Genomic DNA, 15129 nt, shown 5'->3' on the forward strand with positions numbered 1-15129 from the left:
GGTCGAAGCAAACAGGCTGGCCGAAGAGCCCGGGAGAGCCTTCGCGGGATGCAAAAGCACTACAGAGGGCGCAGAACGCACCAGCGCCGTGGCCTTGAATATCAATGTATGGGCTGGCTCCAGACCGCCAAGTTCCTTAAAAATGTCTCTGGCAGACTTTGGGGTTTCGGTTTGCTTTCTATTCCGAATCACCGCATCACACAAACCTTGTTTACTTGGCAGGGGAGGGGGCGGGGTCCAAACCCACCGCTCGGCGCACACGTCTTGATCTCACATTCCAGACTCGAGCTGATGTGTGTCAGCGCGACATGGGGCGGGGGGAGGGTTCTGTTCGGATGTTTCATTCGCCATCGGCACGTCACTCCCAAACTTTTCCTCCCTGTGCTCGAGGAGTCAGGTTGACGCGCCCTGGATGCAGGGCTCCAGGCGCGGAGCTGGGCGCGCTCCCGCGGAGCCGGAGCCGCAGAGGCTCCCGGGCTGGACTCGAGCTTCTCAGGTACAAGTTGGGTGCCAGGCGCGGGAGTAGGGGCGGCGAGGAGCGGCGGGTGGGGGTCTGGCTCCGGGCCCCGGCGTCCCTCCGCGCGTTCTGGCCGAGCAGCGCCGGCGGCGGCCGGGGCTGGGCGTAGGGAGTCCGGGCCGGCGGAGGCTGCGCGCAGCCTCACTCCCCGCGGCGTTCCCGGCGCGGTGGCGGCGGCGGCGGCGGCCCAGGCAGACAATGAACTTGCGAGCGCGCCGAGCCGAGGCAGGTTTGGGCCCTGCGCCCCTCGGCCCAGTCTCCCCGAGGCTGCCGCGGCCCCCAGCGGGGGAGCGTCTCCTCGCCGCCGGTCCTGGCCGCGCTCCGGGCTCCCTGCGCGCCGGGGATCCCGCGGGAAGGGCTGCCAGGCGGCGGCGCCGGGGCTCGCACGCCCCCTCCCTGCCTCGAGAGACTGCCGCCGGAGCTGGGGGACAGGGGACCGGGCGATGGGGTGGTGGCGCTGCGGACAGCCGGAGGCCGGCGGGGGGCGCACACCGCGGGGCACGTGCGGGCCGGCTGTCCATAAGAACGGCCCCAGGAGTCGGAATCCCGGCGCCTCGCGCCGCCCCGCTCTGGAAGCTTCAGGCGGAGGACGGACGGACCGACCGACAGACCAGTGCTTTCACGGTGTGAGCGCGCGCTGACGGGGAGGGCGGGAATTCCCCTGCTATGCGCTCTGGTCCCCCGCGCACTTAGGGGAAGTTTCCAGACGCGGCCCGGGGCAGGTAGGTGGGCATCTGCTACTCTCTCCTCGACTCTGGCTCCCAAACCCCGGCTGCAGTCCCGCGGCCGCTCTGGGCGGAGGAGGTGTGGGGAGGGGGATCCCAGGCGCCAACGCCTGTGGGACCGGATTCCGGGATGGGGGACCGCGGGGGCGGGCCTGGGAGGAAACGGGGGCGCGGCCCGGCCCGGAGCGACCTCAACTTTTGCTCTCCGCTCCCTCCTCCATCCTCCCCGCCTTCCGCCCCCTGCCCCCTCCCGACGCCCGGCCGCGGCTCCGGAGGCGGCTCGACTCGAGAGTTGCCGGCGCTTTCCGGCAGCGGCGTCCCCGGCCTGCCCGGGCGCGGCGAGCCGAGCGCGGCAGGTCTGAGCGGCGCCGCGGCGGGGAGCGGGGGCCGCGGGGCGGCGAAGCTGTGAGGAGCCGGAGTGGCAGCCCCTGCGCGGGGGCGACGCTGGGGATCCTGACGGAGCGCGAGGCTGTTGGGTTGTGTGTGCGGGTGGAGACGACGTGGTGCCTGTGGGCGGATTGGGGGCGGGTCGTGGCGCACTTGGCCCCCTTGCAGCCCCCTGGGATCGCGGGATGGAGGCTCCCGGGCAAAGGGAACCTCGCCTTTGGAGGAATGAATGAAGAGCTGTGGAAGCGCCTTCCGACTCCTCTGCCGAACGGATTTGCCGGCGTGCGCGCGTGTGTTTAGGATTCGGAGCCGCCTGGGTCCTGGGCGCGGCTGCTTGACCGCCCCGTCCGGTCCTGGTGCCCACGTTGCCCACCCGCCCTGCGCCCCGGGTGTGCCCGCGAGGCTGGAGTGGCCGGTGTAGACACTGAAGACTGGGGCTCGGCTGCTGGCTGCTGGCGGCTGGACGTCGGCGCCTGGCGTAGGGAGTTTCGAGAAGGAGGCGGCAAGGCTCGGGCTGAGTCCCGCTCCTCGGGCCTCCATTTTTCCTTCCCCCGGGGCCCTTCGCCGTATTCACTTTGGGTGAGTTAATGGCACGGAATTTTCGGGATGAAGTTGTATCTCCGGGAAGCCCCGGGACGCCCAACGAAGGGAGGTGGCGCGCCGCTCGCTCGGTGAGCGAGAGGAGGGGCACGCTCTGGTTCTGGGTTCGCTCTCAGTGGCCCAGCCGCGCTTCATCAGCTGTGGTTCCTATGAGGGCAGCCACTAGTCTTGGAGCAGAAAGGCAGCCTGAGGGCATCTGCCCCCCCCCCCCCAGGGGCCCAGGAGGAAACTGAGGGCTGCAGATTTGTCCAGAGTTCCTCTAGGACCCTCTCACACCATTCTCCATCCCTAACTCCCCCCACAACCCTCCTCCTCGCCAGCGTTGCAAGATCAGGAATCCTCCCTTCCAGAGCATGGCACTTAGTAATTTCACGAACTGTATGTTGAATCAAGATGTCTTCATTGGTACATAAATACATACAGATCCTGTATGATTTTGTTTAAAATAGCATGGGAATAAAAATGCCTTTTAATTAGGTGGTTTTTATCAAATAAGTTTGTCTCTCCAATACTCTTGAAAGATTGGCAGGAAAATGTTCTTCTTGCCTCCTCCTGGATGGGGAAACTGAGCCAGCGAGGTGGGGCGGCTTGCCATGGTCTCTCTCTCAGTGCATAGTTGAGCCAGCAGTGGAGCTGCCCGCCTAGCCTTCCCTCCCAGGTCTAGCTCCCCAGGAGAACCCTCTCAGGGGCCCCCTGAAGGAAATTGAACATGTCTTTGTGTCTTTTCTCTTCCCACATTGCATGTCTGCAGCGAGCTGGCTTGTGGCTGAAGCAAGCAGGGTTTCTTCGTCCAAGATATTGTGTGGGGGCGGTGAGGTGGGTCTGCCCACAGGGTATCACACCTGGGCTTTGGTTTTCTTTAATGGTTAGAGCTTGTGATGCCTGAACCAGTGTGTGGCCCGGGATCCCAGCACGGTCACTGGCTGCTGTGAGGGCTGCTGTTTCCCCACCTTTCTCATCCTCTGTTGCTGCTGCTCCTGGCCAGGAGAGGTGAGGCATTTGGTTTTCCACATGCCTGAAAGAGAGAAGATTAATCCCTACATCTGGAAGAGGCAATGTTTGCAGGACAGGTTGGGAAGTGGACTCTGCTTATTTGATGTCAGGAGGAGAGCAGAAAAGTAACTCCAGGTTAACCAGCTGGGGCACAGGAGCCCCAGGCCCTTTGAACATGCACTAGCAGAAGCTTTAGATCAGTGCCGGGCCATGATTAGATTGTGGTTGTCCAAGGCCTGGCTGAAAGTTGCACTTCCTGGCTCAGGGGGATGGGGAGGGGAGGGAGACTGGGGCTGCCCTGAACAGGTGAGCGCATGCCCTACCTGAAGGGGGCAGCTTTGACTCAGCTGCAGCCAGTTGGGGAAAAAACAGACTTGACAGGTCTTATTAATTTTCAGGAGAATTCTCAAGCCTGGATGTTTAAGCATGGACTCAAATTCTAGAAGGAGAGTAGAGGGTTAGAGGTGAGTGTGCTGCTAGGAGCTCTGAAGCTGGGCATCTGGCCCTGTGTTTGTATACCAGGAAGGGTGTCCCACTTTCAGAGATGTGACACATGATAGGATGTGGGGAACCACCTGCTTCCCCCAGGGCTGAGGGTCGAAGAATTGATGGGTGCCCATTGTGTCTGTGGCCATGTGCCAGGCTCCTTCACATGCTCGTGTGTTATGCATTCATTCAATAGCTATTTGATAAATTCCCAGGATGTGGAAAGTGACACTCTGAATAGAGCTTTTCATATAATTTCATTTACCAAATAGATTACACAGTTGAACGTCTGAGGATGATGCAGTGATAAGACAGACATAGTCCCAGCCGTCGTGGGAGAGGACAGATAAAAAACGCCTGTACCGAACGGACAGATGAATGTAAGCTGCATCAAGAGCTGGGGAGGGGGCTGGCCCTGTGGCTAAGTGGTTAATTTTGCGTGCTCTGCTTTGACAGCCTGGGGTTTGCCGGTTCTGATCCTGGGTGCAGACCTATGCACTGCTCATCAAGCCATGTTGTGGCAGCATCCCATGTAGAAGAACTAGAAGGACTTACAACTAGGATATACAACTATGTACTGGGGCTTTGGGGAGGGAAAAAAAAAGAGGAAGATTGGCAACAGATGTTAGCTCAGGGCCAAGCTTCCTCACCAAAAAAAAAACAAAACAAACATACCTTTAAAAAAAAAAAAAGAGCCAGGAAATACAATAAGTGATAAGGCAAGGAAAAATGCTGGAGGCAGGTGACTGTGAGAAAGGAGTCTCCTTTTACAGATGTGGAAATTGAGGCTTAGGGTAGTGGGGTGACTTGCTCAAGGTCACACAGCCAGTAAGTGGAAGTTCAGCCCAGGTTTCCCATCTCCAGCTCCTGGGCCTGCTCTTTCATCCCACCGTATTGGGCTGGAGCCTCTTGGAAACTCCCAGATGAATAGACACGCTGTGGTTAACAGCTCTCGCTTTTCCTTCCCTGTGTCCAGACCCCGTCCCCTTCCCCATGCCTCAGCAGGCGCAGGATTGCAGAGATGCCATTTGGCACCCATTTATAGGAGAGAGGAGTTTCCTTAAATTCTAAAAGCAGAAACTGCTTTTAAAAGTAGTAGCTGGCACGGGGGTGTCATTTATGTGAGCAGTCACTCAGTGGCATCTCTAGGCATGTGTGTTGAGAAGTGACACTTTCAGTCCTGGTGAGAAGAGTGCTGTCTCCCCTCCCCTCCGGTCTGTGCCTTGGGATGCTCAGGAAGGCGTTAACTGAGTTCAGCAGCTGACTTTGTCCCTGTCCGGTGAATAAAGAGACGTGTGCTCCCTTAGCCGACAGGTTTGGGGAGACAAGCGTTTTGACTTGCGCAGTGTATCTCTTCATTGTTCTCAAGTGCTGGGTCTGCCTTCCTTCCTGAGACACTCCTCTTTTCAAATAAAGCATGGGGACAAGAGGACTTATGTGTAGACTTGTGTTTTCACAGCATGAGATGGAGCATAAAGGTGGCAGTTATCTGGTTAGTGTATCCGGTCTAGATAGCCGGGAAGAAAACGAAAGGTTTTGTGTTGATTTGGGCCAGTATTGGGCTTTTTTTAAGTCCTAGGGTTGGGGAGGAAGACATTTGGCTATCACAGCCATCATTTGCTGGGTCCCTACTGGTTTCCAACCAGCCCGGTGCCAGCAGGTCAGACAGGTGTCCCCCTTAGTCTCAGTTAGAGGGCAGGGAGGCTGACTGAGTTCACACAGACCAAACTTAGCCGTCTGGTTGGATGTACGGGAGCAGGGATCAAGGATGACAGAGGAGGCAGGAGGGAAATGGGGGGGTGGGGTGGAGAATGACAATCTTGGCTCCGGAAGGGGAAGGCGGGCGTGAATCAGCAAGTGGTAAATTGGGGGGAGGTGGCCATAGAAAGCAGGTTCTCAGTCTTCTGATTTCGAAAGGGTTGTGCAGGAAACTTGAGCAGCATCTCTTTCGTGAGCAGCAGCTATGCGCAGTCTTTATGTGTTCCCCCAGGTGCAGGCCCGGGCCAGGTGCGTGGGGGCAGGGAGATGGCGCTCGGAGCCCGGGGCAGCACTCAGATTAGTGGGCGAGGCAGAACTTGCAGGAGTCAGAGTTACATAATGCTGCTGAGCGCGCTCTCGGCAGGAGCCCCGGTTAGCGGTTCTGAGACTGGAGCAGTCTGGGCCGACTTCACTCCTGGCCTGAGAGCTGCTGTCCTGTTCAGGAGCTGATACCTGCCAGGTGCTTGGAGCCGTGCCTGGTGTATAGTGAGTACCCAGTAAACCCCAGCTCTGTGGTCTTCTTTAGCTCTAGAGCTCATAACCAGGGCCAGGAGATATCTCTGAGCTCCCAGAAATTGCATGGACAATTTTTTGTGTAGATGTGTATATTTCTCGGGGGGCGTGACTTCTAGCATATTGTTCCTCAGAGGGCTTTCAGATGCCCAGAAGGCCAGGAGCCCTGAGACACCTTTGATTCTTGTCAGGTGTCCTTAGGCTGGTTGCTTCCCCTCTCTGGTCTGTGTGTTCATCTGTGCAAAGAGAGGCCGCCCTCCGAGACCCTCTCAGCGGACGTTGTGGACAGGCTGTGGGTCAGTTTGGCTGTGCTCCTGCTTGACGTGATTAAGCAGAGATAGACCAGGCAGCTCTCGCTGGAAACGTGTTGGGGTCACTTGCTTTTGAATGTTACATTTTGAGCCCCACTCTAAGCTTCAAAGAGTTCTGAGTAGGTGTACGGGGGTCTCCTTGCTGGGGCAGGCTCTCCCTGACACCTATTTTGATTTCTAGAACTCATCCTGGTCCAGGCCTTTTGGGTCTCTGAAGAAAGCGAGGCTGGCAAATCCTCAAAAGCAGAGAGTGTCATTATAATGGAAACCTGGACACTTTCCAGAATTGTGTTTGTGATGAAAATATTGAAACAGGGAGCCTAGTCACTCAGGTGCCTGGAAAATACCCCAACATGGGCAAATAATTAGATACAGGCCAGGCACAATTATTTTTCTCTACAATACGCTGGAACCTGGTGGTTTCACATTTTCTCTTGAAATGGAATATGCGCCTGCTGGTCCATTTTGCTCCCTGTGGTCAAAAAGATAGTGTTATGGCCTCTACGCGGGAGGAAAGGCCATGAGAAGTGAGTACCCAGTAAATACCAGCTCTGTGGTCTTCTTAAGCTCTAGAGCTCATAACCTCCCAGGGCAGCCCCTGGATCTCAGGGGAAGTTCTGTCCTGCTCTTGCTGTGCCCAAGGGCCTGGGCCCGTGGCACCTTTGCTGAGGTTGGAAGCTGCATTTCAGAATCTGAGAGGTCTGCGAAGGTGCATTATTGTCTCGTGGCTTGTTGAAAGGGGTCTGGGCGGCTCTGCTTGCCTTTCGTGACACCTGCTAACTCACTCATGCTGATGGAAGTAAGTTCAGCCAGCACTTCATACTTCCAGTCAAGTGTTTGGTGCCAGCCATGCCGATGTTCTTGTCACCTGGGTGTTGAGTCCTGTAGACCCTGGGAGGGGCAGCGTAGGTGGTGGACTGAGCCTGGGTACCACGCTGACCAGACTTTGAGTGCCTCCTGTGTTTCTTGTTCCGTTACCATGACCTTGGGCAAGTGGCTTAATTTCCCTGTGCCTTGGTTTCCTCATCTGTAAAATGGGTTAATAATCTCTTCCTTGTAGTGTGGTTTGCATATTAGAAATAGAAAATTTAGGGTTCACAGGAGCTCCCCACACTGAACTCCTCTTTCCTGGCCAAGTTCTGAACCTATGGAGAGAGACAGGAGGAGGAAGATGGGTGGAGATAAAAATGTGACATTTGTTCCCAACTGAAGCTGATGTTAGCAAACGTGGCTGACCCGTGGGCACTGTAATCCTGAATTGAGAACTGGGCAGTTAGACTGACTGACCTCCCCCCAAGTCACAGGCAGAATGGGAAAGCCGCAGCCTCTCCTGGGCGCAGCCCCTCCCTCCCTCGGCAGCCAGCAGGGTGAAATGCCTACGCTGTAGGGAAAAGGCTGGACTGGGCTGCACATGTCCAGGTCCTCCTACACTCCTGGGTGGTGTAGATGCCAGCAGAGTTACACAGGTGGAGCTCCCTCCGTGTGGAAGGAAACATCAGGAGTGGGCTAGAAGGGTACACCACTGACAGCGAATACTAAGCATTGAGTCCAGGGCCTGGCCCGCAGTGGGGGGTTGACAAGTGGCACCTATCAGGTATGCAGCTGATAGGGACAGCAGGGCGTTGAGGTTAGGCGGTGAGGCCTTCCAGCTCTGTGGTATTCTCTGCAGAGCATGGGGGTGATTAGCCAGACTGAGATAATGATTATCGGGGGACCTCAGGCTGCCTTCTAACTGTAACGGAATTGCAATTCACAAGGAGCGGAGGTACTGGGTGACTAATGGCCTGAGCTGGGAGAACCTTCTCTGCCTCCTTTTGGTTCCCCAATACGGCCTGAACCTTTGTCAGCCCCTTGTCCCCCCTTCCCCTCACCACCTTCAGGAAGCCTTTGCCAGGAACTCTTAGCATCTCTCCGTGTCACCTGCCCCCATCCAAGTGTTGCCTTCTCTTCTGCAGGTCTGCAGTCGACCTGGAACCCATCCCATTTTATACCACATTCCAGGTTCCTGGGTGTGGTCTGCTCGTCCTGGCCTGGATGGGGAGGGCGTCTGGGGGCCCATTCATAGCTGGATCCACTCACAGCTGGACCCACACATGGTTGCGAGAGACTGCCATTTGTTAAATGAATGCACTGATTAAACATTATTCTTTCAAAAACCTGTTTCTCCTAGAGAAAGGACTGCTAGAGATTTCAAGTGGGGCTCTGGGTATGCACCCGGAGGACAGAAAAGCATCCCCAATTTGGTAGCACAGTACAGGAGAGTTAAAGATGGTCACCAAATTTCTGAAGGAGTCAAGAGCCTAATGCGGTAACCTTGGATTTCCCAGTCTTAGGTCTCTGGGCTATTTAAAGGTAGTAACCACAGTTTTTTGCGTCTTGAGAGTCTCAGGGAAAAATGTTACGGACATTTGGTTAGTGTTTTAGGAATATAAGCGGGAGCCGTCTACGCTGGCAAGAACTGTGGGGGCGCGAGTGCTTCTTATAGCTGGTATAAATAGCTTGTCTTTAAGTTCCGTGCTGCTTTGTTTGGAATGTAAATATTTGCATTAAAAATATAAAGTATGTCCTGGCGTGTATTTATAGGGACCATAATTTCCAAACCAAAAATCAGACTATTGGTCTACAGAGGATTGCTTCCTCTGATTTGTGGACCTGTTTATACAAGGAGTCTTCCAAATGTACACACACAGAAAGGTATGTGCTTTGTGCACCTCAGGGATCTCAGGATTACAAGAAAGCGGGGTAGCCCTGGGGAATCCCGGCCAAGCGGTTTGGTTTCCTAACATACACTTCTGATCGTGGCAGCTGTTAAGTTGCAGCCATGCTGGGAGGGAACAGTTTTGGCCAAGGTCCCTGGGGATCGTCTGGCTCCTCTGTCCTCAGTTTCCTGGACATCCAGGTTGGGGGTTGGCCGCAGCTGGCTCATCTCTGGGTCATGTAACCAGACGCTTGATTTCAGAATTGCTGTTGCTCTAGGAAGATGTTGAGAAGAATGGGGGATCCCTGTCCTTTCCGTGGTCTGGTGGCGGGAGCAGTAAGTTCTCGTTTCTGGTTCAAGGTTGAACCCTGAGGGCCTCTGTGGGATGTCTTCCTCCATCAGATTCTTGGGGGCAGTTTAGCTCTTTAATTTTCCTGTGAAGAACAGCGCAGGTTTGTCAGACAGTTGCCAGAGGCAGAATATCACCTCTTGTCTGGTCTCTGCCCTCTTCTCTGGAGTGAGAGACTGGGAGCTGTGTCAGACTGGGCCAGGGCCTCTGCTCCTGACATTGTGCGTGTGTGTGTCTGGTGGGGATGCGGGCTTGTTCTCGAGACTCTCTGGCAGTTCCTGATGGAAACCCTCTCTCCCAGGGTCTCAAGAAATGCAGAGTGGAGATCATCTGGTCTATTGGAGATGGCCAACCTGGTTGAACAGCCAGCCCCAAATCCAGACTTGTCCTCCACCTGGCGATCCTCTCTGTCATCACCAGGTGAAGGGCAAATGAGAGGGAGCAGGTTGGGTTCTGGCAGCACCTGGGACCCCCAGCTCTGGCCTCTGCTTGGCTGGTACCAGGGCCTCCGTTTTCCCCGCTTCCCAGCCAGCCCAGGGCCCTTCCCTTGGGTGGGGCCAACTCCTCCTCTGCCCACTGCACACTGTTGCCTCGGGACTGGGACTCGGGAGGTAGCAGGAATCCTTCCTTCTCGCCTCCCCCGTCTCCATCTTGCAGAGCACGTGGCATCCTGGCTCTGGGAGTGTCAAGCATCTCTCTGCTTGGATGCCTTTCCTTCCATGGGGTGGGCATGCTGAGTCCCACCCGGAAGAGGAAGTGAAGGCAGCCCGAGGGGAGAGGTGTGGAGAGCCAGGTTCTAACTCCCATGCTGCCCCTGAGGCACCATCCAGCATTAAGTATGGAGCTTCCCATCAGTGAACATTCCTTATCTGAAAGAAACATTGTCTGGGCTTAAAAATGAGTCCTTAAGAAGGACCATCTTCCTGTGTGCTTCGGTGCTCTTGAACTGTGGGAAACACGATTGCCTTTTCTGTGGTCATCTTTAGCCTGACCCACTAGGATGTGACCCTCCCTTATTCTCTGTAACAGTTCTTAATAAAGATAATATGCCATCCAGCCCTACATCAGGCCAGTAATCCAAGTGCACTGTTTTGAAAGTCAGAGGAAGTGGCTGCTTTTAGGACATGCTGAACTTACTGAGAAAATTTGTCAGTAGGAATAAATGAGAGGGTGAAAGGACGCTCCCATTAATGAGAGCAGGATCGGCCTATTTGTGTCCTAACTTTGAAAAGCTATTTATATGCACTCTATAGCAGTTTCTGTGAGAAATTAGATATGGAAAGATGTACAAAAGAGAAGAATCAGAGCTTGGCAAATGTGACCTCATCAGAAATATCTTCTAGGCAAAAAAAAAAAAAAAAATCACATGCCCAGAGGTCAACAGTTGAAAATCCAGGCATCCTTTGCATTGTACACAATTTGGCTCAGGGAATTATTTTTATTTATTTCTTTATTTTTTATTTATTTCTGTGGTCATCTTTAGCCTGACCCACTAGGATGTGACCCTCCCTTATTCTCTGTAACAGTTCTTAATAAAGATAATATGTTCCAGAAAGGCCCCGTCCAGCCCTACATCAGGCCAGTAATCCAAGTGCACTGTTTTGAAAGTCAGAGGAAGTGGCTGCTTTTAGGACATGCTGAACTTACTGAGAAAATTTGTCAGTAGGAATAAATGAGAGGATGAAAGGAAAATAGATTATTTTTATCTATTAAAAAGTAGGTGATCACTCAGTTGCCATTTGAGTGGTAAAAAATAAATTTGCTTTTGACTGTTAAAGCTGAAACGAATCAATAGAAAAATGCAGGCCTGCCCACTTTTGAGTGGGCAGTTTTTTTGGTTTATGGAAGAAAGAGATTTGCCCACTTGAAAATCAGCTTTGTTCCTTTGGACCAGTTATGAAGCTGCACAACTGTTTAGGGAGATATGCGTGTATGAGTGTATATATTTATTTATTTTACAAAGTTCTCATCTGAATTATTAAAAAATGCTGCGACATTCTTTTTGCCCATTCAATGTATTCTTTTTTAAAGTAGCTCTATAGAGATATAATTCACGTCACCATACAATTCACCCATTTAAAGTATATGATTCAGTAGTTTTTGGTACATTCACAGATATGTGCAACCAGCACCACATTCAATTTTAGAACATTTCATCATATCAGAAGGAAACCCTGTACCCTTTAGCTATCAGCCCCCTATCAGGGCCCCCTCCCCCAGCCCTAAGCAACCAGGAGTCTACTTTGTTGCTCTATTCTGGACTTTCATATGAATGGAATCGTATAATGTGTGGTTTTGTGTCACTGGCTTCTTTCACTCAATGTGATGTTTTCAGGGTTCATCCATGTTGTAGCAGGTGTGAGTACTTCGTTGCTTTTTATGGCTGAATAACATTGTATTGTATGGATGGACCACATTTCATTTATGCGTTTGTCTGATGATGGACATTTAGATTGTATCCATCTTTTGGCTCTTAGGAATAATGCTGCTATAAACATTCGTGTACAAGTTTTTGTGTGGACGTATGGTTCCATTTCTAGGATTATATTTTATAAGATTTTGTGTGTGTGTGAGGAAGATTGGCCCTGAGCTATCATCTGTTGCCAATCTTCCTCTTTTTGCTTGAGGAAGATTGTCCCTGAGCTAATATCTGTGCCAATCTTCCTCTATTTTGTATATAGGATGCCACCACAGCATGGCCTAATGAGCAGTGCATAGGTCCGTGCCCAAGATCCGAGCCTGCGAACCCCGGACCGCTGAAGTGGATTGTGCAAACTTAACCACTATGCCACTGGGCCAGCCTCAATTTTATATTTTACTTGCTCTTAATAATAAGATTCATTTATTTTTTTACATGCTCTTTTCTTGGCCCTGGAGAAAGCTTGACTCTCAGATGGGGTTATGATCCCCCTCTGAATTGTCTGAATTTTAGAGCTTGGAAAGGCCTTCAGGGAAACATAGTCCAGCCCCATTTTGTAGATGAGGACACTGAGGCCCAGAAAGGCCACACAGAGTCAGGATTGAATCCGGGTTTTTGGAGTCAGTCTAATTATCCTGAACGTTTTTTCTAAGCTCTTAGTAAAACCCCAGGCCACCCTCTTGATTGGCTTGGGGCAGTAAATAAAGGCTGGTTGGGTGGACAGATGGCGACCACCTTGGCCGAGCCCACTGTTCTGTCCCCTTTGACCTGACACAGGCCGGAGAATGTCTCATCCTCCAGCAGCTGCCAAACAAGAATTGCAACTTGTGGCGCCAGTGCCTTTCTAGCTCTTTCTCCCTGCGGCAACGGGAGGCCAACGCTTATCCGGGGAATAATTAAATTAGGAACCAATTTAGAGAGTGAAATTTTATCTGATCTGGCTGAGCCCATAAACAAGGGGCTGTGATTGTGACTCCAGGATACATTATGAAGTTGTTTTTTAAAGAATGATGCTTGGTTAAAGCATTGGAGGAAACGTGTGGGCCGGCTGGGAGATCTCCTGGGGGAGTGTTCTGCATGGGCTGAGGGTGCATCCCAGAGTGTTCAGCTGTGTCCCCAGACTAGCTTCTTAACCACTTTGTTTCAAGATATCATTTGAATTCTGATAGAAGTCTTTTGTACTTGGGATGTTCTCGATGCTTAGGAAAGCTCATCTGTTGAGATCCTCGTGGGTCAATTTCATGTTGTTGTCATCGACATCACAATGTACCTCTACAACTGTAATAAGAAGTCAACTTTGCCAGAAACTCCTTGACTATGAATCCAGGCTGCTGCACCGGAACCCCCGTGGAGCTCTTTGAAAGAAATGCGCACACTCCAGTCCTACATCCAGTTCTTCGGGGTGGGCTCTGGGCGTGTGCGCGCGTGCGTGGGCACAAGTGTGTTAAGCTCTTTAGCTAAGAACCACTGATGGAACTTAGCGGTGATTATAATCCTCTTCTGAGGGCAATTCCCAGTTGTTCTGTGGCAAAGATGAGGGACAGACAATCTCACAGTGATCTCAGCAATGAGCCTCTTTTGTCCTCGATTTGTGTTGGGACTTCGAGTGACTCTGGGTTTCTTGACCAGTTTCCCTGGATGTAACTAACATACATTTTCTATCACTTTGCAGCATCTGTGGGGATTTAGGTCTCTTTTCTGTCTCTGCATGAATGGCCCCACCTTCATCTCCACCGCAGCCCAGCCAGAGGCCCAGGAGTTACCTTTGGCACTTAGCTGGTCAGTCCAGGAATTATCTCCTTTCTGACTCTGCCACTAGAAGGTTATTTGTCCCTTTAGGAAAGGGAGTGTCTTATTCAAGGTTATATCCCCAGGGCCTGGCCCGCGGGAAAGAATGATTGGATGGATGGATGGATGGATGGACGGACAGATGGATGGGCAGGTGGACAAATGGGTGAAGGGAAGAAGGACAGGAGTGGACAAGTGTACATTGGGTAATTGAAAACCTCGACCCATAGTGCAGTTATAGCAAGGGTCTTACTGGGAGGCTGGTTCATTTTCCTGTCCTGCCCCGCTCCGCTTTCAGAGCTGGGGAGACTGCAACCTGCACAGGTAGACTGACTTGCCCCCGATCCATCAGTTTCATTAATAAAGAACCCATGAGAGCCTGACCCTTCGACTTCTCCAGCTCCTCTTACTTAGGCTCTGCACCTCCCTTACGAGTCACCCTCCAGTGTTTGAGGACCTGCCATGAGCTGACACTGTCCTAGGAGCTGGGAATCTAGGACAGAGTCCCTGCACTCAGGGTGTGTATGCTCATGGGGAGAGACAGACAGTGGACAAGTTCACAAATATCAGAGAACAGATAGTACTAAGAGCCATGCAATGAGGAGTGACTGGCTGGGTGATCCAGGAAGGCTTTTCAAAGGAGGTGACATCAAAGCTGATCCTTGACTGACAGGGAGGCACCGCTGCCTGAAGCTCAGGAAGAGCATCCCAGGCAGAGAGGACAGCCAGTGCCAAGGTCCCGAGAGGGGACCAGTTGATGGGATGGGACCAGTCATGCTTGGGAGAGCTGGGCAGAGGACCTGGCTCATAGCGCACTTGGGTTGACGTCCATTCTTTTCTGTTCCACATCCTCCAGATGATCATTTCCAGCTCCACCTTCTCCTTGTCTTGTCTGTGAGTGAAAACACTTGTCCAGTGCAGGCTGGCCCACAGCTACTGCAGTTTCAGAAAACAGGGCTGGAGAGAAACAAAAACCCCATCCTCCTTGTTCGCTCACTTAGGGTTTGGCTTGTGAGCAGGAATTATTTTTACATAAGCGCGTGCTTGAGGGGAGACATCTTGGAGTGGGTAGCTGAAACCCCACTCATAAAAACAAGACTGAAATAGTGCTGTGAAATCCCAAAGGTGAGCACACGGCTGATACCTTGAACTTGGTGACAATTCCAGGGAGCTGAGTTCAGGGAAAGGGGACCTTTTGGAGAGGGACTAGGGCATTGCAAACTCCTGTGCTGCTCTGGCCCCTTCCTTGAGCTTTGCTCTCCTGCCCTGGTCTTGACCGAGTCAGAGCCCTTCCCCAGGACCCGACTTCCTCCTGAGCCCTCTCAGGTAGAGATTCTTCCTCTCTCCCCATTGCTGCCCCCAGGTGTTTCTCCCTCACCGTCTGTGAGAACCTCAGCTCCTTGAGGGCCCTACTGTTCACTGTCCGTTTTTTGCAACCACCTTCCTACTGCCTATGTAGTGGACCCCCAGGTTGCCTCCCCACCCCAGGTCCTGCCATCACACAGGTACCTGTGGTCTCCATGGGAACGGCCTAGTTGGTGCTCTGACTTCCTGGGTCCTCTGCCTCCTCTCTCCTTCAGGATAC

The 15129-nt window shown here is 52.8% G+C and overlaps 1 protein-coding gene across 14 annotated transcripts in view; it reads left to right on the forward strand.

Annotated features, from left to right (window-relative positions):
• Positions 1 to 218: 218 nt before the first annotated feature.
• The window catches only part of CHST15 (carbohydrate sulfotransferase 15), a 79042-nt gene continuing 64131 nt past the window's right edge, over positions 219 to 15129 (forward strand). Inside the window, exons 1-4 of one of the 14 annotated variants that reach the window (XM_070574905.1) lie at positions 3099 to 3219; positions 3621 to 3686; positions 3981 to 4088; positions 9639 to 9757. The gene's annotated coding sequence lies outside the window, so the exon portion shown is untranslated. Of the gene's footprint in view, positions 497 to 710; positions 1240 to 1513; positions 2209 to 3098; positions 3220 to 3620; positions 3687 to 3980; positions 4089 to 5619; positions 5953 to 9637; positions 9758 to 15129 lie in introns of those variants that run through there. The other 13 variants (XM_070574969.1, XM_070574767.1, XM_070574684.1 and 10 more) reach the window with 13 other exon arrangements.

The sequence above is a fragment of the Equus przewalskii genome, chromosome 1, assembly GCF_037783145.1.
Source record: "Equus przewalskii isolate Varuska chromosome 1, EquPr2, whole genome shotgun sequence".
NCBI classification, from domain to species: Eukaryota; Metazoa; Chordata; class Mammalia; order Perissodactyla; family Equidae; genus Equus; species Equus przewalskii.